Raw genomic sequence first — 22,262 nt, 5'->3', positions numbered from 1 at the left:
CATAATAATATCGTACATAATATGACTATTCACTTTATTGTGAGTTTAAAACAGAACGGTAAAGGAAAATACAGTTTCAGTCTCTCGATGTGAAGCTTATGCATTGTACCATGAACCTGTATAGACCTGTAACAGTCAACTGCATGAGGAGTTGGAAAGGTAGTTCAGAAAATCAGTAATATCTTTAAAAACTACAAAAAAGTCCCTTTCTATCAGCTGTGCACCGTTATGGTGTAAATACAGACTATCTACTAATTGGATCAAATATAAAAGTCAGCCGAATTAGTGTTGATACTGCAAGGAGACGTATTGTGTGAAAATAAATGGAAGATGTTGTTTAATTGTTGATATATTGATGGTCCACGTCACGTATTCAGTTTTGGCGGCATCTCTTCCAGTTTGTCAAAAGGTCTTCTGATCAGGGCTCTATAAATACATATCTAGGGCAGATATGTAATATTTAATGCAGCCGAACCGTGTATTACAATGCCGTTATGTGATGACTTTCAAAGAGAAAAGCAAGAACACTCGGAATAAAGTATTATTTTTTTTTTTGTAATGTTTTCCGATTTCATATCACATAAACACCATATCCCGACGTGCATTGCGGCGTGATCAAAACCTCTGAAAACAGAAATGTGTCTCTCAGAATCGAAAGAGAAAAACCTATGGGAAAAACACAAAAGCATTGTACACAATTTAAACCAATTAATGTCGTATAATTAACTAGGATAAACTGATGTTTTTTAGTGGATGAGTAGTGCAGATATCACTGTTAAATCATTTGATCATTGGTTTTATTATGAAAACGGCGAGACCGGAAATACGGTTTTCAACCCGTAACTTTACATGGAAGCTTGCCGCATATACACGTTCTCCTGACGAAACCTCAAATCATCTTCGTATCAAACTATAGATCCTACATATCGACTGGACGTGGATTCTAAAAGTACAATATATACTTCTCGCTAGAAATCTAATCATAAAGCGTTTTAATGGCCAAACTATCCTACAATTTAGGATTTTACAGAGAGGGTTATTTGTGAATAAACAACCCTCTGTAACGTTTGCATTCAACGGGAGCAATCGAGGCCGACAATTTTCAAACGTAATTATAGGTCGTATTAAGCGCTTGAACAAACGACATATTTGGTCGTAATAAGGGCTTAAACAATCGACCCATTTGGTCGTATGAGTTGGAGGACTTGTTGTAAAAAACTGTAAATTATAGTGTCCGTCCAAAAGGTAGACTAAAAGCTTTAGGAATCCAAAGTACAACATATAATAAGTACCCTGTATCAAGATTGATGCAAAACAAGTGAAATCTGACCTTTTTAGAGAGGTCTAGCAAAATAAACTCCACCTCTGAGGTGATTTAGGGGGAAATGGGGGGTTTTACCGTTTCTCTGGAACCCATTGGTCGATTTTGGTGATTGACATCTCTTTCTGACCGTTAGAGCCAATATAATCGAAGGGGAATTTCCCCACTCACACACATCGTAAAACAAAAAGGTGGGGGCTTCGCAGACACAGTTTTGCATGAGAGTGAAGCTCTAGAGCTATAGCTCTAGCTCTGACATCTGGAAACCGAAAAGCAGGTTTATTGCTAATGGATTATCAGAAATCATTTCAAAGGGACACAGACACATTGGATTAACCTATGGATTAACTTCAGCAGCGTTGTTATCGTTTTAATGCCATTGAAGACCACTTTTGACCAGACTTAGATACAGGTGAGCCATGTTAGCGTTTTTAGCTACCATATATTTTGATGTCTGTTCTTGTTATTATCTCCGAGAGTTCATATAATTGAGTGATAATGAGGGTACCCCTCGATTCTGTGTCACCTCACGATGTGAAACGATGTGTTGGATGTGCACCAAAGATAAATAATAAGGTTTTGTGAGTGAATTTCGGTGCAGTCATCTGTTAGCATTTATTGCTTGTTGCTAATTCAGAGGCTCAGCGTTAGCATTGTGTTTTTTTTTTGTTTTTTTTTATTAAAATGATCAAATGAACATGCCCTCAGACACTGTTTCCTGCAAGATGTTGCGGCAGTGCCCCGGTACCGGGGTCTCACCCTGTCGCCCACCCTTCAAACGTTTAAGTCCCGCCTGAAGACCCACCTCTTTTCCCTCGCTTTCGAGTCATTTTAAGCTATGTTTTATCGATTGTTATGCCTTTTATCTATTCTTATGTGTGCCTTTTATCTATTATTATAATATTATATGTTATTATAATGTTATGTCTGCTGTGAAGCACTTCGGTGAAACCCTCTGTTTTTAATATGTGCTATATAAATAAAATGGATTGGATTGGATTAACAGGTTAAAGATAATTTGAGTCTATTTTAGGCGCACATTTTAAGTTTTTTTGTGAGTTTCTTTCTTCCAAGATTACAGCTGTTGTGTGAAATAAGATAACTTCTGATTCGTGATTAACTGTAAGTTAAGCTAACAGGTGTAAGCTAAAACGTATCCTGCTCGTTAGTGTTTCGTGTTAAAATAATGGCGCATTTCCACTGCAGCGGGTAGCCCCGTTTAAGCGTCCTGGACCGTCCTCAAGCGGCCAGGCCAGTTTTTGGTGGCATTTCCATATAGCCTAGTACCGGCTAGCGGGTACTTTTTCCCTCTTTTTCCGGCCCCATAAAATCGTGGTTCTATCAGACCAGGCCAGGGCTGTGACGTCAACACTCGACTGCTGATTGGTCAGAGAGAATCGTCACAAGATCGCGCGCGAGATCATCCCTCGCGTCACATATATATCAAGAAGCAAGCTTGCAGCATTTTGTAAACGGAGGAGCTACAAAAATGGCAACGTCGAAGAAAAGCACACCGTGGTCGACCGAGGAGGTGACGACGTTCCTACATCTCATTGGGGATGATAAAATCCAGCGGGAGCTCGACGGAACAACGCGAAATGTGAAAGTGTTCCAGGATGTCTCTGCACAGATGTCCGAGCGAGGATTTTCGAGGACTTTCCTGCGATGTAGGGAAAACGGAACGGCTTTACTGGAGTCCCTGCAACGTACGCTCACTTCTAACAAAGACGTCTGTTTTATCCTTACATTAATGTTCGACAACCCGTGCTTTTATGGAGCCCCGGAGAGCTACATAGCTAGCTAAGGCAGATAGCCTAGGCAGATAGCCTTAGCTAGAGCTATTGTTTGCTAACACCATATGTGCCATTGTTTACGTTCAGTTTTTCTTTTCTATAGTTGTTGTTGCTATTTAGTATTGTGCTGCAGTAGTTTGTGGAATTAACAAGTCATGTTGCTGTTCTAGATGATTACATTGGGACTCGTGAGGAGGAACATTCCCGAACAACGGTTGATGGCAGTGTTCCGTCCACATCGTCATCGAATCCAGAACGGACCCCAGCCGAAGAATCGACACCGACTCAACCACCAACACCGAGTGCCATCACGACACCGCAGCGTGTGGTTCTAGGTAAGAAATAGAAATGGCAAAACGACTGGAATTGTTTTTTTAAACCGTGGATCATCCATCGTCAGTAATTAAAATAAGCTATATCACTGTGTGGAAATGCTCTGTTACAAGTAAAGTCTTAGCTAGTAAGCAGCTAGTACAGTTGTGTGTGACATCCTATCCTATCATATACATACATTTATATTCATTATCAACAGGCTGGACATAATGTAATTCACTTTCACAATCATTGTAAACATCTAGGGCCAGAACTTTCTTTAGTTCACCTTACTGTTGTTCTGTTTATACATGTTATTCTTATATCCTTGTGTGACCTGTACCTGTCCTGTGTGTTTTCCTTATTGCTAATTATTATCTTATTGTCACCCAGGCAAGAGGAAACGAGGAGGAGAGGATCGGGCCCAACAGGAACGGCACCATGACTAGGCAGCCGACGTGGCCCACGCTCCCTGATACTTCAAACAACCTTAATAGTTATTGTACATATTATATATTTTTTATCTAGTTAATTTTTAAATGCAACATTTGTACTTCCTTGTTTATTTATTTTCTTTAAAATGTTCATTTTATATTTACAATTCCATGTATATTTATGCTGGCTGCAATACAGTTTTACATTTTTTATTTGTATTGTTTAATGGCATGCCTTTTTGATACAACATTTGTATTTTTATACTGCCATCAATAAAGTACTTCTTTGACTTATCTTATCTCTTGTTGATAATGAATGGCACCCAACAGAAAAAAATCATAAACATACATGAATTTATAAAGCAATAACAAACACCAACAGTTAGGAAAAAGCCCCTTACTTTTAAGAGATTTAAAGCAAGAAATTGAGTTTGCTAGCTTGAGGTCCTCCTCTAAAACATTATTACATGTTTATTTTGTAATGGTATTAAGAATACATGATAAATACATAATACATGTAGAAATTGCTCAATTGTAATACCCTCGTTCTACTAGACTCAAACAACACATTCCTTATATATTTCAAAGACGAGAGAACAAAATAAACCTATAACCCATTCAAGAAAGATTGAGGTTATATTTAATATATTATTTTATGTTGTGGATACTTTAGTCTCCATCCATGGTTACAATTGTCCACACTATTTTACACTTGCATTTATGAATATAGTGTTGCCGTGTTTTACACTTTAGTATTTATGTTTATAGTTAGCTTTGATATTCGCTTAATTGATTAGAAAGATTTTCTTTTCATGATCTGATATTTCCTCAAATGTCATTATGGGGCAGTACTTACTGGTGCTTGAATTTCAAATATTCAATTCAGATAATATTTGTTTAAAACATTTGACAAACACATGTATATGAAAAAAAAAGGATTTATTTATGTTCAATACAATGAATACAATACAATGCTTGCTGTGATCACTTTCCTTCTTGCTGTGATAACAAGCCACACACCAAGAAACAAGTAAACGATCGCTTCCACATCCTCCATTGTTGTGTGTGTTTTGTGAGTTGTGTCGCATTGAAGATGACGCCACTGCAGTTTTACCCAGCGTCGCTCCGACCAAAAAGCTGATCGCCCCGCCTACACTGCGTTGCTACCCCAGGTCCTAAACTGTAATGGAAATGCGCCACGGCCTCGGCCGGCCAGCGAGGCAGCCCGAGGCCTGAGCGAGGACGCTTAGGGACGCTTAAACGGGGCTACCCCGTTGCAGTGGAAATGCGCCATAAGAGTGTTATGACCGGCCCGTTGGCCACAACAGGAAAACAAAGAGAGATGCTCAAGGGTTCCAAAAACCACGGCACTTTATTTGTTATCCTTCAGCAGGCTCTGGGGCCGTCACAAGAGAAAAGGGACAGAAAGTAAAGCCACAGAGAGGGAACAAACATGATCAGTGACTTATTTTCTGCTCTTCTTAGTGTGCAATCAACGTGACATTGCAGGTGGAATGCCCTGGGAGTTTTCTCTGCCAACGGGCCCCAAGGCGAGCTGCAGGGATCGCTGGCTGACAGAGAAACTCACACTCAGGGACTTGTGATGTTCTCTCACAGTCCATATCAGTCTCACACAGTCCACAGCAGGAACCAACTCCTCCTCCATCCTGTGGATTACTTCCAATAAACAGCATTTCTAGTCAGCGCTGTCAGAGCCTCGAAGAGAATATCACCTTCGGCTTAGGGAACGCTCACAAACAAAATGTGGATGTTTTTTCCTTCACACACTAGAATTTCAAAGTTGACATGGTTATTTACATGTTGAGTTTCATGACCCTCAGTCTCATATATTTGTGAAGGGCTCAGTTCACAAAGCATGAAGGGAAAGGGAAACCAACCACATGTTTAATATCTGTATTTTCCTGGTTTGTCAGTGGTTTTTAAAATATCTTTATTGTAGCTCAGCTCTAGCAGTTATTGGAATAGCAACATTGACAAGCATGATGGAAAGACATCAGCCAAAAGAGAATATCAAAAGCTGTTGGAGAACACAACACAGCTACTTAACACTGGCTGTATTGAATAATTTGGTTTTGGGCTAAAACTCTGGATGGTTGGTTTTGCATGTCTTTCTCAGAGTCATGACAACCAAACATAGAAACAAACTGCCATACTCCAAAACATTATGTTGTTGATGACAGCGGTATATTCAAAGTCCCTTAATGATGTTTCATAGCCTCAGATAAAACCTCTTACCCATCATGTTTCAATGTTTGATTGTGCATTAGATGTAGTCGATTGCTGAGTGCATGTCTATTGTAATACTGTGATTATGTATTGAGAGTTATTTTGTGTCTAAAGCCAAGTACTTCTTTCTTGCATATTTGTATTAAACATTTTGTTTATCTCTTGGTTCATATTATCTTCATGTATTAACTGTTATAAAACTGCATGCATAGCATTAATTAAGATGCAGGGAGTTTGACACACACATGCTTGCACATATTTGTGCTCTAAAAGTTAGAATTGTCCACATCCCTGATAAAAACAGACTTTAAAAAAAAAAGAATTGCTGAAGCTAACTCAAGATATTGCACAATATATAGTTTCCCTGACCTCTGGTAGTGGTATGAAATGCATCAGATAACTAGTTGGACTTGATATAATATGATAATACAAAAACCAAAGCATTAACAAGCCAAAAATAATTTGCACACGCAACTACATTTGTTCATTTGTGGAGCATGTCACTATCCACTATCACGGTCAAGGTTCACATCCACTGGGGCTACTTGCACAGAAAATGAAAGCACTCATTACATTTTAAGACACAATGGATAAAAGCAGCAAATGGCATTTTCTCTGTGACAAGTACACACAGAGAGTGAGTTTAGAGCGTAAAGTGGAAGCAACATGTTTTGAACTACATAAAACAGGAAATAATTGTTTGCAAATAGAATTTTCCACAAAATACTAAACACACCTTGATATCCTGACAGCCAGAGTATGAACAATAATTGATGGCTCTGGAGTGGAAAGAGTAGGAAACACATGTTGAATTCAAACATGGTGGATTACAGGTTGTGCTATGTGCAGTATTGGAGTGAGTGTTTAAACTGCATCCTAAAGAAGTCTTGATCTACATAGGAAGCCATTTGTTCGACAATCCCGAGGCGTTACTCCTGAGGAATCTCTTTCACTTTTGCATCTAATAATGATTGACAGATTTAGTTTGGCGATTCAACGTTCTGACTTAGGTTAACATTACAATGCAACGGCTGCAGCGTCTGCTGTTTTACTAATGCAGATTAGATGCAGAATACAGTAGATACGTGATGTGGAGTCTTTATCAGCTACAAGAATCCCCCTTCAGATTCTACTAGTCTCATTACCGTGCCCTCGCACCGCCAGAAAATGTGTGTGCTGCTCACTTGATACGAGGCCAATAAATGCAAAGGTGGATGTCTTCAATGCTTTTTCTTTGACAGGCTGAATTACTGAACTTATTTTCACATGGGGAGTTCTGTTTACATGATGGTACCAATACAAATATAGTACACAGGACCCGATTCCCTCTCCTACGTCAACAGCCTCATAACCCAACTGAATGTAACATTGAGTGAATGTCAATGTTTCATTGCATATTGAACTGACTCCAGTCAGGCAGATGAGGTCTGCAGGTGCTGCTGCTTTTGGATCTTGACTTGCTAGGTGTCAAATGTCAGGCAGGTGTCCATCTGTTGCAAATGTGTAGGCTACTTCTTAACCCCATTAGATGTGACGTAACACGTCACATTTGTTGATTTGAACAACACGTCCTGTTTTTTTGTTGTTGCCAAAGGTCACAACTGATGTGTGCGCCAAAACCCCTGCCAGTGTCTGATTCTGTGTCGACATATCCTCATTGATGTCTCTGCAACAGAGCAGCACCAAGCGAGCAAATCCCCCCCTACCCTATCTCAGGGGACTGCTGCTGTGTTTGTTGATGTGTATCTCGCTGCAGAGGTGTCTAATTATAGTGTAAAGTAGAGAAGCAACTGAGAATGTGGTTCTCTGCATCCTCCTAAAGACTGGGAATTTTAAACGTTCTTTAGACGGTGTGGGTGTAAAGAAGGCTGGTGTAACTATGAGCATGAATTCAACTTTATGATTGTTTATGAATGCCATTACACATAATTACGTCTTTATGAAGTTTCAAGACTTACTTGAGGTGACAATAATTAACTATGCATAACCCCGAGCCTCTGAGGGTCAGTTTATTACTGTCTTTAAAGCGACCATGACAGGTTTATGGCAGCTTATATCGCTGTGGCTTATGTCAAGTTGTCATTAAAGCAACCACACAGTGTCAAAAAGCCACTATCTTGACATGAATAACCAACTGCAACTAAGTTTATATCATATTTGAGTAATTGTCTTTTAAAAATGGACCTAGAGTCTCTTCAATAAAACTGATGATTTAAGTCATGTCCATTTATGTTATAACCAGAGATGGGGTCGTTACTAAAAAAAAGTAATATATTACATATTACATATTACTTTAAAAAAAAGTAATATATTACACTACTTCGTTACTCTCTACATAAAGTAATTCGTTACTTTACTCGTTACTTTACTCGTTACTTTACTCGCAGGGCCGGCCCGCCCCTCCCTACAGGCAGATCACGCAGACTGCTAAAGTTTCAAATGTTCTCTTTAGTTCAGTTTCCATTGTCGCATAAGACTGATCCAGATAGCTCCTGAATGTTTTCATATCTGACCATGGCTGTTCTCTGGCTCCTGCTATCTGTATATTTTGCGCAGTCTATCTCTGCTCACGCTGTTGCGTCGGCGTGTTCTCCTGCGTGTTGGCCATGTGTTGCACTGGAACCAGACACCGCAAAGACTTCAGCCGAGCACGTACGAACTGCGCATGCGTAAGTGGCAATAACTCTCCTTACCAGCAGGCGGCGGTAGTGTGTATTCGTCATTCAAAACAGACAATAACCGGAAAACAGAGAAGAAGAACAGACTAGTGTGTGATATGTAAGGGATAATGTGCTGCGACGCGGTCATTATGGGGAAAAGAACACCGACAGGCTGATCAGGAGCCCGACGCGAAGCGGAGGGATCTAGATCGGCATGAAGGTGTTCTTTTCCCCATAATGACCAAGTCGCTGCACATTATCCCGCTTATTACATGGCCACATTCTCAACAAAGTAACGTTATGACTCCCAATATTAATTGAAATGCTTTTATGGATTTAGAAAATGATTTTATTGATTTAAAAAATAGTTGTATGTATTGATTTAAATTGACATGCATCCGCGAAGAAAAATAGTCCGATGTTACTGTTTGAACTAACGTAGCAACGGCAGGAACTGCTTCGATAGCGTTTTTGAGGAGCTTTCTGATTACAGATTTGAAAACATCGCTGCTTGCTTTAAAAGTAGCACAATTCATGATGTCAAACCTTGGAAAGTATCTCGATATCCCTGCCCTGATGCCAAAGTAACTGCACACTGTATGTTTTGCCATTTGATGTATATGTCTGGACCGCTGCGTAAAAAGGAGGGTTTCTGCCCGTTACTTCTCCGCTGTTTTCTTGTCCCTCTTGTCTTTTTCTTTTCTTCACTGGGGACTCATCAGCCACTAACTATTACTCCGAATTACTGTGCTCTCCAAATATATTAAAATGAATGTTAAAATCCTCCATGTTGCTATCACACGACAGCGGAAAACTAAAGACAATCAGACAGTTTGCTTGCTTTTCAAACTGTTACATTTGAAAAACAGTGAGAGCGTCTCTTGTCAGTTTGAAAAGCCAACGGGAGGACCTGCTTGCGTTTTTGAGGAGCTTTTTGATTACAGATTTGAAAACATCGCTCCTTGCTTTAAAAGTAGCACAATTCATGATGTCAAACATTGGAAAGTATCTAGATATCCCTGCCCTAATGACAAAGTAACTGGCAAGTGAATATGTGTCGCCGTTTGATGTCTATGTCTGGACCGCTGCGTAAAAAGGAGGGTTTCTGCCCGTTACTTCTCCGCAGTTTTTCTTGTCCCAGTTCCAAAAGCAAACTGCATGCAGTTTGCTTTTCGGCCCAACTGTATACAGTTCAATCGACCGGACTTCTTTCTGAAGATGTGAGCGTCCTTAACAACGGTCAATAAGTCCTTGACAGCGGTCTGTCTGTTCGGTATTAACAACGTGTCACGTGTTCTGAATTGACCAATCAGAATCGAGTATTCAACTAAGCCATGTAATAAAAATAAACAACAGCTATGTGCGTTAGCTCCACCTTAGCATGTGTTCTTTGCAGGTGTTTGTTGAGGTTTGATTATGACTGATTCTAGAAAGTAACGAAGTAACGCGTGTCGGGGCAATGTTAGTAACTGTAGTGTGATTACTGAATTATAAAAGTAGCGCGCGTAGCTACTCCGTTACCGACAAAGTAATATTATTACAGTAACGCGTTACACCCAACTCTGGTTATAACACCCACTTCAAATAACTAAAACAACAATACTCGTTATTTGAGTGTAGGTCATTCGTTTACTGCTAGTTATTTAGAAAACACAATGGAGGTATGAAAAGTTAGAAAGTTAAACACAAACCAGCGAAATGAATCATACAATAGGTTTCAATAAATAGGTTTTTAACACAAACGTCATTTTGTGGTTAGGGATATGTATAGATATACAGGTTCTAGAAATGTTACTAAGTGTAATACAGATTTCTTTCTGAGGCAGAGTCATGAATCCATCAGATCTAATGAGCCCATCCTGTTTATTCTGCTGTTCTAACTTTAACATATTCTGTCTTTCTTGGTCTACAGCATGGCGCTAATAAGCAACATGTCTGACATTGAAAGAGTACGTTTCTCCCCATATGTTGTTTGTGCTTCCAGCCACGGTACTTCTTTATGCACATGCTTGATGAAAGAAGAAGCCCAGATGAGACGAATGTGGGAAAAGCACTTATTTTTCAAACCAGGCACAGACTGAAAATATAAAATGAAACAACATGCTGGAATATTTTTTGGGAAATTCAGATGGACAAAGAAACTGCAAAGTCCAAAACAATTCAACAACAATGTATGTTAAAGGCTGGACAGTTTATCATTCCTACCAGGCGACGCTGAGCACTGTCCATAAATTGCCTCCAGCAGACAGCAGAAGAGAAACTGCCTCACTGCTGCATCAACCATTCTGCTTTCCTAGAAGGTCATGGGCAACTTCATCATCGGCAGCTATTATGTGATATATGTTGATGTTTCCATCTCTGTAAGATCAGTAAACTGCACATCAAGAGTTCAATTAGATCTTAATTTTACCAGCAGTTACAATTACTTATCAGCCACGCTAGTATTGTTTTCACCATGGCAAAATGTGGTCATATAGACACCTGAAGTAAGACTTTTTATTTCTGTCTGTGAAAAGATTATGTGATGTCATGACACTCACCCTCTCCACTCTATGCCTCACGGCCATTGATTGTCACGAAACATAACAGTTGTGAAGTCTGAGTTATAAAATAGGTGTGGTGTGAGTGAAAGTGCTGGAAGTGGGTAGGTAGTGTTGAAGAGTCCATTTGCCTCCCCACTTTACACCTCTGGAACCTTTTGTCTCCCGGCTTGATCGATTTCATTGCAAGATGTTCTCTACTTAAAAACAATAATACATTTTAAAACTCTAAAACAGGCACAGTTTGAGTCTTAGGTGTTCAGTGGATTTGCTGATTGGAGTGAATCGCCCCCCCGGACAGCTCAGCATCATTTGGAAGCCCTCCAAAGACAACAAAGTGAAAATGAGATGTGACTTGCATAAAGTACAGTTTTATCACAGGAGAGACTCAGACACATGGATGTGTGATGAGTCCCTGTGCAACACCATATTTCTGACATCTTTCTCTGGTCTGGTTAAAGGCGCATAGCACTGCAAGGCCAAGCTGAGCAACACTGGGCAGAAGAGAGGCTGAGAGTGACTGCGGTGAATACTGCTCTGCCAGAGTTTGTCAATGATGTATCGTGTGTAGAATGAGGCAGCGGCTTGGGGGTAGATTACTTTCCTAAACAAGGCAATGGCCTTAAAGGGTGAGTTACTGCCCTGACTATTGGTTTCTCTTGCAGGGCCCCTTGACAGCAGTAGCATCTTAATACTGGATCCTGACCAAGTCTGCAGATTTGCTGCCAAGTGGCAGGCGCCTAGCTAGACTGTCCCACAACAGCAGAGAAGCTGGACATGGAATACTGACAGACACATGTTGGAGAGGAATCTCAATCTTATGTGCATTAAAAAACAGACTTGAGCCAGAGCTGCTCCATATGTGAGGCTTAAGGAACTCATGAACAGACCACCTTTTCTGCAGTGGGGATTCCTGACCAACACTTTAAACAAATATTAAGAAATGTTATTAATAATGAGAAAACATTACCTTTGCTCTCAAGCAGTGATAGTCATGCTCCCAACAAAGTACACGAAAGACAGGGCAGATATACGTTTTCGAAATGACACATGAGCATGTTCCCTAATCATGTTTAACGCACACACTTTGTCAGGTCTCCTAAACGTGGACGCACCAACATCAGAGCAACATGTACGTTCTAGATGTCGAAAGGTCATTATCTCATGACATCTTTAGGAGTCTTGCAGGATATGAAATATCCAATTAACAAACTATATATATACGTCTGCACATGAGCGCATACTAGGGGTGTAATGGTATCCGTATTCGTCACGGTTCGGCACATGCAGTCACAAGGCGAATACGGCTTTTTTTTACGAGTGGGAAAAAAGTGTGTCACTCAGGGCAGTATTACACTATATATAATCCAGAGGAGCGGAATTGTGCCTAAAAGCCAGCCGCCCGTAAATAACAAATGCAGAACAAGAACAAACACTACAAAACGAACAAAATACATGAAGAAGAAAAGTTAGCTATGGCGAGTTCACACAACACACAGGAGCTAGAAGACCCACCTGCTTCGTTTAAATCAGGTGTGTGGGAACATTTCGGGTTCCCTGTGGACTACACCAATGATGGGGTACGAGTTGTGGATCGGACGAGGACGGTGTGTCGGCGTTGTTTCACAGCGGCGCGGTATGCTAGTGGTAACTAGGGATGCTCCGATCGCCAATTTCGGGGCCGATCGCCGATCGACGGAATCAGTATCGGCCGATACCGATCGCCGATCCGATCAAGTGGGCGGGGCCTAAATGGAAGATTTAAACATCACTTTAAATCTTCCATTGAAAGTGATGTTTAAACTCAGTTAATGGGGCTCATTCACTGGAGCTTCCACAAACAACAATCAACTTAAGTATTACATTGAAATGATGTACATTATTCAAGTTTACATTAACTTTGGATAATAACACGGGAGAAATGAGCGGACGCGCTCTCTTTTCCTCTCTCCCTCTCCCCCTCTCTCTCTCTCCTGACAGTAGTGACCCGACAGTGAAGAATACATATATTTATAATAACCAGTTTAGCTTGTTCCAGAGGTAGATCAAACAGCTCCAGTGTGTTAGGTCTAACTCTTTTTGTTTCGTTTACCGCTTACCGGTCCGGCGGGCAGAGCTGCAGGGTTTCTGCTTCACACACGTTGCATACCGCTATTTTACTGTCTTTTTCGGACACCTTAAAATAATGCCAGACCGGTGAAGCCATTTTGGCGAGCTTGTTTTGCCGCACACAGAGAAAAGTGTCATGTATTTTACGTCATGCGATCGGCTCTCGCGATCGGCATGTTTAGAGAGCACCGATCGATCAGTAGAGAGTGAGTATCGGCCGATATCGATCGGTGATCGATCGGAGCATCCCTGGTGGTAACACGTCCAACATGCTAAATCACATCCGAAGGCATCACCCAGATTTGTCAATCACCGGAGCCCGGCAAAAGACGACAACTGTTCAACAGCTGATCCCCGCTGTTTTTAAGAAGCCAATAGAAATGACAGCCGAGAGACCAAAACAAATAACCGAAGCAATTGGCATGTATATTGCAACGGCAATGCGATCTTATTCAATAGTAGAGGACCCCGGCTTCAAATATTTATTGAAAGTGCTCGAGCATCGCTATAGTGTCCCATGCTGTGCGCACATGAGCCAGTCCGTGGTCCCAGCAATTTACCGGCGCACACGAGCGGTTGTTGAGCATGAGTTGTCCGCTGCATCCGCTGTTGCACTAACAACAGATGGATGGATCTCCCGTGCTACTGAAAGTTATCTCACAGTGACCGCACACTTCATCAACTCAGAGTGGGAAATGCAAAACCCAGTTCTACTTACACGCCCTGTGTATGAACAGCACACTAGCACCCACCTACATGTAGCTGAGAAGCTACAAGAGGCAGTAGCAGAGTATAAACTTGAAAAGCCCAAAACTATCGCAGCGACCACTGACAATGCAAGAAACATTGTTAAAGCTGTCAGTGAAGCAGGACTGGGTCCACAATGCTTTGCCCATACATTACACTTAGCATCACAGAAAGCAATGGCAGTCGACCAGGTATCTCGACTGCTGGGGAAAATCAGAAGAGCTGTTTATTTGTTCCACGGCAGCACAACGGCTGCACATGTTATGGAGCAAAAGCAGGAGATGCTTCACTTGCCAAAACACCGACTCATCAACGATGTGGCCACACGCTGGAACTCCAGCTATGAAATGGTTGAGCGGTACCTTGAACAGCAATCGGCTGTTTACTCGGCACTAAGTGCCCTGAAGAACAAGGATATTGCCAATCTGACTGACCAGGAGGTAAGTCGCAGAGAATGTGATTGAGATTATGAAACCTCTGAAGACAGTCACTACAATACTGAGCACTGAAACGGCACCATCGGTTTCTATGATCCTACCACTTAAAACCATTATCTTGAAATCTATGGAACAAAACGATGAGGACACTCCCACTGTCAGGGAACTCAAGCATGCCATCAGGGAAAATCTGCAAAAAAGATACTCTGACGCTGGGCTGCAGGACTTCCTTCACAAGTGCACAGCTCTGGATCCGAGGTTCAAAACACTTCCTCACTTGGACCGTGCCTCTCATCTGAGAATCTATGAAGATCTCATCATCCCTGAAGTTCTGAGCAGAGCAGAACATGTATGTATTATGGTGATATTTTAAATACCTTATCTTATGTCTTAACTAAACATTTTATTGTAACAATGGTCACTGAACTCACTTATTACCTGTTTTTGTCATTTCTTTACTGCAGGTTGAGACTACATAGGCCAGTCCAGCGACTACATCACAGGCCACTTCATTACCAGCGACAGCAGAGTTAGCACCCCCCCCTCCAAAGAGGTCAGCCATGGAAGAACTTTTTAGCCCACTCTTTAAATCTGGCCAGAGTAACCAGCCTGATTTGAAGCAGCAGTTGAAGGACGAAGTGTCTGCGTACATGGCAAAGGAGTGCATTTCAATCGACTCAAACCCTCTTGCTTGGTGGAAGGATAATGAGTCTGTTTATCCTAATGTAGCCATGTTGGCCCATTGTTACCTGGCTGTACCTGCCACCTCAGTCCCCAGCGAGAGGCTTTTCTCGACGGCAGGTGACATAGTTACCGCCAACAGACCTGCCCTCACTACTGACAACGTCGACAAACTCATCTTTTTGAAAAAAAACTTGACAATAGAGTAAAGCTTGAGTACCTTTTATGTAGGCATAATGGCCTCACACACTCACAAGTCAATGATTACACATATTAGACTTTGCTCCTCAAGGTACAGATTTTATTTTGTTTTATATTTATCATTGTATTTATTTTATATTTTGACATCAGGAGATGTTATACAGTTCTGTATTTCCTTTTATTGATTGTAATTGAAACACTTTCTTATTATTTATTTTAATATTTTCAAGACATGCTTTTTAGTTGTACAGCTAATTTAACCTTTTTGTTTGTAATATGGCCATCTGAGTGTGTGTTTGTGTGTGTGTGTGTGTGTGTGTGTGTGTGTGTGTGTGTGTGTGTGTGTGTGTGTGTGTGTGTGTGTGTGTGTGTGTGTGTGTGTGTGTGTGTGTGGTCTAGCATTACTATACTTGTGGGGACCTACATCTGTTTACATAGTCACGTGTGGGGACTGGCTTCCCTTATGGGGACAAAATGGAGGTCCCCATGAGGGGGATCATTAATTTTAGGGTGAAGACTTGGTTAGGGTTAGGGTTAGGCATGTGTTGGTTATGGTTAAGGTTAGGATAAGTCTCCAGGAAATGCATGTAAGTCAATGTAATGTCCCCTGAAGTGATGTATACATGGTATGTGTGTGTGTGTGTGTGTGTGTGTGTGTGTGTGTGTGTGTGTGTGTGTGTGTGTGTGTGTGTGTGTGTGTGTGTGTGTGTGTGTGTGTGTGTGTGTGTGTGTGTGTGTGTTACTGTTTGTGGTTTGTTTATAACTGTGTAATACAGTTAATGATTCCAAATGTTAGAGTTCCTTATTTTCATACCGAAACATGCACTACTGTTAAAAATAAATAACAGCAAAAAAAAATTATGCATTTGGCACTTTTTTTTGCTTTTCCTTGTTGTACCGAAACCGTACCGAACCGTGACCCCCAAACCGAGGTACGAACCGAACCGTGACTTCTGTGAACCGTTACACCCCTAGCGCATATACATTTCTTTACATTAACTAACACACCAACATCCTTATCGTTTCTAATGCATGCTGGATATGAACCACTAGCTTTAGACTTTAACTGTATTATATCTGAGGAAGACCTCCCTTGGACTTCCTCTGACCTTTGCTAATGTACTTAGCATGGGTACATCTGCTGCTAATTACAAAGACCATTGATAATTAGCAAAGACTCATGGGCCTCTTAACATGTAATTGAATTACAGTTTCCAGATATTAGAAGAGGCCTAACATTTAATTAATTTAAACTGAGAAGGTCCAAGACTTGACATAACATTATCGATAGAATACCAACACCGCTTCTGAAAACTACAACTTCTCTTTAGCAATGAGTTATTTTAAGACAAAGACAAAGCTATGTCACTGAAACACCCACACGGCCATATTGACAGGTACATGTATTCATGAATGAACTAATTGGTCTCCTGGTGAGAATCATATCCAAGAAAACCCTTGTCAGTAGGAAAAACTAGTCTGGAGCCCACATTTAAAACCCTGAATCTAACCCAAAGATATCCTAGAGGAATGTTTTTGGTTTTGCTTTACATTATTGAAAGACTTTTCTAAATAAAATATATGGGCATCAGCACACCAAAACAAGCATGAATGGTACATAATTGAAGCCACTGTACTACAAAAGAATGTACAAATATCAACATGGATAAGATTCAAAATGTACTTATTACATTAAAAAGTCATCCCAAAGTGCATTTTATTCAGCAGTGTACTTGTTCCCTTTCTAGCTTACATATAATGGGAGGTGGTTTTTGTATGGCATGTTTATCAGACAAACTTCCTTCAGCAATATTTAATTTCTTGCTCTTAGCTTTTCTCATATTCCCAATTTCCCTGCTTGGCAGACTCACTTCGCCCTAATATACATTTCCTGTATCTATTTGTTTATTTTGGCTTGGAATAATTGCTTCTGAATGCCAAACCTGCTCTCTTAGACCAGGCATCCATGTGAAAGTCTTCTCCCATAGGCGTGCACATGGCCTTGATACATTAGCTTAATGCTGTGCAAATATTAATCACATGGTCACCACAGCTGAGCAGGGAAGCAGTTTCGTACTGCAGCCGCCACGCAGTCTCATTCATCAAACCCCGGAGCTCTCCTCTTATGCTAACCCTCCTGCGTGCTGCCTCCAAAAAACAAGCTGTTACCACCCAGATTTCTAATGCCAGGACTGGCTTCCACCGTTTCTTCATTAGCGTGGTGTTAGGATCTGTTTATTTTATGTTTTATTTTGGAATTGTCTAGGACTGTCGGCTTCCTGTTTTTCATTCAAGGATGTTCACCCCCTGCCTGTCATGTGTGCATCTGTTTCCTGTCTGTGTTTTCCCTCCTGTGTGATCACCTGTGTCTTTGTGTTTTCCCTCCCCTCCCCAGCTGTGTCTTGATTGGCCATGTGTGTATTTAAGTTATTGTTTTCTGTTGGGGTTTTGTGGGTTCCTTTTTGTGCTTAGAGGGAGATAGAGTTCCTGTCTGGTTTTTTTGTAGATCCTGTTGCCTTGAATAAAGGTTTTTCGCTGTTAAACTATCGTCTGTCTGTAGTGATGGCGAGATGAAGCCTTATGAAGCGTTGAAGCTTTCCAGCCAATTGGTTCGCAAAAGGGTTCATCTCATGAGGCTTCATCATGGGCTTCATTTGAACACAAACCCCCTGTTGGTCAAACTGTGTAGAACAGGCAGATTGGACATCTCAACAGTGTGCTGTATCTCATACCGAGTTCCCATTGAGTAAAGCCTTAGAATACCTCTAAACAACGAACATAAAATCATATTTTCATGTTAACAATATTGTTTTTATTCCAGTTGAATGATTGTGATTGAAAATCCTAAGGAGGCTGGTAAACATTGCAAAGAGGGATTTATATTCCTTAATAATATTCATAAACTTAACCATGTTGTAGCCTGAGAAAGGCTAAACCATATCAAAGAATACATTTATTAACTACATTATCTCATTTAGCTGTAGCTTTTATAAACAACAAAAAAGACGTATTGTTCAGTCGTTGAACCAGGGACCCTGCGGTCATGAGTCAACTGCTTTCCAGCTGAGCCGCAGCACACACACTAAAGCTCCCTGAAAACACTGCAACATATTTATTCATGTTTTTATTCCTACATGTATTTATGCTTGTATCTATTTATACTTATGACATGTTCCGACCTCTATATAAGTGAGGGTCTGAGCTCTCTTAATTCCATCGTGTCACCGGGCCCGGGTACAGGAAGGGTAATATGGTTCTTAGTATACATCCATGGCATGGGTAATATCAGCACTGTGGTTCAACGGTTCAACCGATCTGAATGGCTTCGTGAAGCAGTCACGTGGTATCGACAGGCAGCGAGGCTTCGTTTGTCATCGATGACGTCACTGGCCCAAAACGATACAAGCTTCGATACATGCTTCACAAAAAGCTTCGGGGATTACTCGACACATGCTCCGAAGACTCGGCACAATACGTAACATCACTATCTGTCTGCACTTGGGTCCTCCCTGCACTGCTCAACCCTAACACAGGGTTTGCTTAGGGGTAATACTGCTGCCTGAAAAACACATCCAAACCTACAAACACTTTGTATGTCTGCAATGTGAGACTTTAACACGTATACATTTGAAGTCACTTGGTTTTCATCAAAGATCGTTGAAGAATTGAAGCAGTTAAAAGTAAGGAGAGTGAATGCAATATGACTTGGTGTTAAAGCTGAACATTAGTAGACATCTTTGACAAATATTCCCGCTAACATCCAAATACATTTGCAATTCAAACTCCTTTGTCTCAGGACACTTGCACACACCTTCTTTAAATGAGAACTTGAAAACAGATTGAAATGTGTGTCACACTAGCTGTCAAAAGATGCCTAAGTATTCCCCACCCGTCCTTAGTGCCAGAGGGTCATACAACTATGCAGTAGTTCTGTTTGTTATGTAAGCACCCAGCCCACCCCACTGTGCCTGTGAAAGGTAATGCCAACTTGTAAAATATGCTGAGAGATATTCACAAAGTCACCACTCACAAATGATGAATGCAGCCGTGTGAGTGTGGAAAGAATGATTATCACCAAGCACCGCCGGGTGAAGATGTGCGAATGGAGTGTTTACGCTTGAATGTAGTACGGGCATTTAAACGTAGACCTTGGCAAATTACACTGCACCAAAAGCCCCAACCTCGATAAATGCCTTTTCTGAGATGGATGTACTGTATGGGGAGCTAGCTATAGGAATATCCTGCAAAAATAACCTTGTTTCCTCAAGGAACATAATGGACGACAGAAAGGGGGGCCCCGGCATGATGCCATCGCTCTCTAGAAGGCTGTTTAAACATCCAATTAAAAAGCATTAACTAAATGTTAAAGGAAGGTCTGGTGTTTTTCTTGAGTTGCTTTCATTAAAATTGACATTTGCACTATTTTGTATTGTTTATGTCTGGCAGTGGCTCAGTCTGTAGGGACTTGGCCTGGGAACCATTTGGTCATCGGTTCAAGTCCCGAAAAGACCTACATATGGAGTGTGGACTGGTACTTTGAGAGGTCCCCGTTCACCTCCTGGGCCCTGCCGTGGTGCCCTTGAGCAAGGCAACGGACATACATAAAAGTAAAATGAAACTAATGGTCAGGCAAATGTATCCTAACTGTAGGCTAACTGTTTGTTGAACAACAACGTCTTGTTTTAATTTACTGAGTATTATTTTTTCAATTATAATTCACAATTTATGATAAAAAACACATGTTTGTGGATATTGTTTAAAGGCACTCAACAGACATGGGCTGACTTACAACAGAAAAAGAATGAGTACATTATTACTTTCTCATTTCCTTATTGATGAAATGAAATGAAATCTTGTCATATTAGATGTCTTTTTTTTTTTTTTTTCATAATGTAGTTCTTGGTGAAAAACTTTCACGAAAAATGTAAAACGTTTATAGTAGCGGAAATTACTACTCGTCTACCTTTCGCTCTCATGAGCTCTATAATGCTTTAAAGTAACTGATACACTGATAGGGTCTCAACTAGTACCTTTCAGAGTAGAGTTTCAAACTGTACATGCCAATGGTGACCTGACACACACACTGTTACCATTACAGCATCCAAAATAATCTTAAAATAAAAAAAAACACTTGTCAGGTTTAGAAGAATAAAAGAAGCAGAACACTATACTGTAGCCATCATGAGAGCAGAACATATTGACGTATGAGACTAAGTTGTTTTTGCTGTGTCTGTCCTTTAAAATGACACGGCATTCACCAAGCAAATGAATGTACAGGCTAACCCCCTACATTTTAAAAAGTAAAAACCGCCTCTCTTTGTCTCCCTGTTCATTATTTTGGCTTGATTTTGGACATTATGTTTTGGCAGTTTGCACCACGTTGCCTTTGGCTGTAGCTAGACAATTATTTTGGAATTACTACCAACAATGTTTCAGGGATTAAAACCGCTGTTTCCCATTTACGTTGTGACCCCCTTTAACCTTGGGGGTCGGTGTAATCAGGTTTTCACGTTTCACCTGCCATTGCTCTGTTGTGTTGTTGGACGAACGCTGCAGCAGGAGATTTAAAGGTTTCAATAGGAGGCTTAATAAATACAGGACCGGCTTTGTTCAGGCTGGAGTGCCTCGTGCAAGGATGTTCTGTACTGTCGTGTACCATATCGACCTTGTTCTAAGGAAAATCCAGAGGCATTCTTTATACATTGACCAAGAAATAAACTTATAGCTCATTTTCCACTGGGCTGCCTCTGGTTTCCTCCAAATCTTTGCTTCATTGTAGGAAATCACTGTCCCAGAACAGGGACATATTCAGCGGCACCATAGGGAGTGCTTTGCCCATTACTGTGCAGCACAGTGACCTTCAGCCAGTCCATCTATTACTCCTTTCTCTTGGACTCTGTCTTTGGAAATGGGACAATGTGCCAAAATGAATGAAACTTGTCCCATCAAGTTCATTCTCAGGACGGATGAAACATCTGGCTTACCAATAATACGATGTATTATACAGAGAACCAAACAACTACAAAAATCATCCAAGCTATGGTTGTGAATATTGTCTTTAGATTATATTTCATCTCCTCTGGCAATGCAGAGACTGAAAGATTCCTTCAGCTTCTCTCTTAAAAGAAAAAGTGTCATGAAGGATATCTTATAAACATGTTATACTAAAGGCCCTATTATGCTTTTCAGGGTTTTTCCTTTTCTGTATTGTGTTATAGGTTTGTGTGAATGTAAATGGTCTTCAAAAGCTAACATTCCAAAACGCATCTATTTCACTCCTTTGTTTACTTTTGTGATATTGTGACATCAGTATGTAACACTCACGCTTTTAAAGATAATCACTCCGACACATTGTACGTGATGGGCAAAGGGGCTTCTTTAAGCAGTTGATAAATCACAACACAGCTGGCCAGCTAACCAATCAGCGCAGACTGGGCTCTGGTTTCAGACAGAGGGTGAATGGTGCTGCAGCACAGGCAGTATGAGAAAAATGAAGGGCTTTTTGAACATTAAAGCATGGAGACATGTCACAGAGAGGCACCTGAAACCTGAAAGGAGCATTATATACCCACATTCAAAGTATAGTTTATTTTCAAAACCTATGTTTGCATTTGAGCCTGTGTATTTCTTGTCGGAAACAGCTGAACCATTTACATGATAGGAGCAACTTTGAAAGAGCTGTATGATGAGGCAATGAGGGTAACATGTATAAACCATAAGGGGGAAAACACGATTGGTGTGTCTTTGTAGAAACTGTAAATCAATGTTGTAAATGTGTCA

Source organism: Pseudochaenichthys georgianus, chromosome 6 (assembly GCF_902827115.2).
Source record: "Pseudochaenichthys georgianus chromosome 6, fPseGeo1.2, whole genome shotgun sequence".
NCBI lineage: Eukaryota > Metazoa > Chordata > Actinopteri > Perciformes > Channichthyidae > Pseudochaenichthys > Pseudochaenichthys georgianus.
Note: the sequence above shows the minus strand (reverse complement) of the source record.